The 2599-nt window shown below is 42.9% G+C and overlaps 1 pseudogene; it reads right to left on the bottom strand.

The window, feature by feature from the left end:
- Positions 1-1385, bottom strand: part of LOC105000177 — a 2740-nt pseudogene extending 1355 nt beyond the window's left edge.
- Between the last annotated feature and the right edge of the window lie 1214 nt (positions 1386-2599).

The following is a 2599-nucleotide window of genomic DNA, read 5'->3' as shown; positions in this document are numbered from 1 at the left end:
ATTTCATGGCTGCAGTCACCATCTGCAGTGATTTTGGAGCCCAGAAAAATAAAGTCTGACACTGTTTCCACTGTTTCCCCATCTATTTCCCATGAAATGATGGGACCAGATGCCATGATCTTTGTTTTCTGAATGTTGAGCTTTAAGCCAACTTTTTCACTCTTCTCTTTCACTTTCATCAAGAGGCTTTTAAGTTCCTCTTCACTTTCTGCCATAAGGGTGGTGTCATCTGCATATCTGAGGTTATTGATATTTCTCCCAGCAATCTTGATTCCAGCTTGTGCTTCTTCCAGTCCAGTGTTTCTCATGATGTACTCTGCATATAAGTTAAATAAGCAGGGTGACAATATACAGCCTTGATGTACTCCTTTTCCTATTTGGGACCAGTCTGTTGTTCCATGTCCCGTTCTAACTGTTGCTTCCTGACCTGCATATAGGTTTCTCAAGAGGCAGGTCAGGTGGTCTGGTATTCCCATCTCTTTCAGAACTTTCCACAGTTTATTGTGATTCACACAGTCAAAGGCTTTGGCATAGTTAATAAGGCAGAAATAAATGTTTTTTCTGGAACTCTCTTGCTTTTCTGATGATCCAGCGGATGTTGGCAATTTGATCTCTGGTTCCTCTGACTTTTCTAAAACCAGCTTGAACATTTGGAAGTTCACAGTTCACGTATTGCTGAAGCCTGGCTTGGAGAATTTTGAGCATTACTTTCCTAGCGTGTGAGATGAGTGCAATTGTGCGGTAGTTGAGCATTCTTTGGCATTGCCTTTCTTTGGTATTGGAATAAAAACTAACCTTTTCCAGTCCTGTGGCCACTGCTGAGTTTTCCAAATTTGCTGGCATATTGAATACAGTACTTTCACAGCATCATCCTTCAGGATTGAAATAGCTCAACTGGAATTCCATCACCTCCACTAGCTTTGTTCATAGTGATGCTTCCTAAGGCCCACTTGACTTCACATTCCAGGATGTCTGGCTCTAGGTGAGTGATCACACCATCATGATTACCTTGGTTGTGAAGATCTTATTTGTATAGTTCTTCTATGTATTCTTGCTACCTCTTCTTAATATCTTCTGCTTCTGTTAGGTCCATACCATTTCTGTCCTTTATCGAGCCCATCTTTGCATGAAATGTTCCCTTGGTATCTCTAATTTACTTGAAGAGATCTCTAGTCTTTCCCATTCTGTTGTTTTCCTCTATTTCTTTGCATTGATCGCTGAGGAAGGCTTTCTTATCTCTCCTTGCTCCATACTTGAGTACAAAGTCCATCCACCAAAGTCCTGTTCTGATTATCAACGTCTACAATCATGACCAGCTTCTGGGCACAAGACTCCAAGGAGGTGTAGGTCACCCAGCCAACCTCTATGAAATGCCTGAACACCATGTTGGTGGCGTTTGGCAAGAGGGAACAACTTATTTTTAAAAGGCTCCTAAGCTGGACTCGTCTGTAGAGAGGCCTGCTGACCTCAAACTCACCTTAAAACAGTGCTCAAACAGAGGAAACTACACTGCACTAGAATGAGAAGAAGATGGCATCAGAAGCAGATAGCTTGCCTAAGATGCTGATCTGAATTTTATGATCATTTATAATGTTTTCTTGATTCCTTGGACCTATGCCTATCAGTCACATATTTTCTATTGTGGACATGATTCTATGCTAGTTTAAAACTCAATCCAATTATTTGGTTTTGGCCAATTACCTGTGCCTAGTACTTCTAGGTTCCCTGTTCTCTAGGTGGATTTCTGTTCTCTAGGGCTCTGATTGGATACCTCCTAGGAAATTTATTTTCGATGAGTGGTCAGTAGCAGTTTGTGTGTGAGAGTGTGTGTGTGTGCGCCTTCTGTTGGGTTGGAGGATGTAATTGACCATATCTAAGCCTTATTGAAGAGGAACTAAAAAGCCTCTTGATGAAAGTGAAAGTGAAGAGTGAAAAAGTTGGCTTAAAGCTCAACATTCAGAAACCGAAGATCATGGCATCTGGTCCCAACACGTCATGGGAAATAGATGGGGAAACAGTGGAAACAGTGTCAGACTTTATTTTGGGGGGCTCCAAAATCACTGCAGATGGTGATTGCAGGCACGAAATTAAAAGACACCTACTCCTTGGAAGGAAAGTTATGACCAACCTAGATAGCATATTCAAAAGCAGAGACATTACTTTGCCAACAAAGGTTCGTCTAGTCAAGGCTATGGTTTTTCCTGTGGTCATGTATGGATGTGAGAATTGGACTGTGAGGAAAGCTGAGCACCGAAGAACTGATGCTTTTGAACTGTAGTGTTGGAGAAGACTCTTGAGAGTCCCTTAACTGCCAGGAGATCCAACCAGTCCATTCTGAAGGAGCTCAGCCCTGGGATTTCTTTGGAAGGAATGATCCTGAAGCTGAAACTCCAATACTTTGGCCACCTCATGCAAAGAGTTGACTCATTGGAAAAGACTCTGATGCTGGGAGGGATTGGGGGCAGGAGGAGAAGGGGACGACAGAGGATGAGATGGCTGGATGGCATCACTGACTAGATGGATGTGAGTCTGAGTGAATTCCGGGAGTTGGTGATGGACAGGGAGGCCTGGCGTGCTGTGATTCATGGGGTCGCAAAGA

This window comes from Bison bison, unplaced genomic scaffold (genome assembly GCF_000754665.1).
Source record: "Bison bison bison isolate TAMUID 2011002044 unplaced genomic scaffold, Bison_UMD1.0 scf7180017864369, whole genome shotgun sequence".
In the NCBI taxonomy this organism is placed as follows: Eukaryota; Metazoa; Chordata; class Mammalia; order Artiodactyla; family Bovidae; genus Bison; species Bison bison.
The sequence above is the reverse complement of the archived record's forward strand: the minus strand, read 5'-3'. Positions and strand labels throughout refer to the sequence as shown.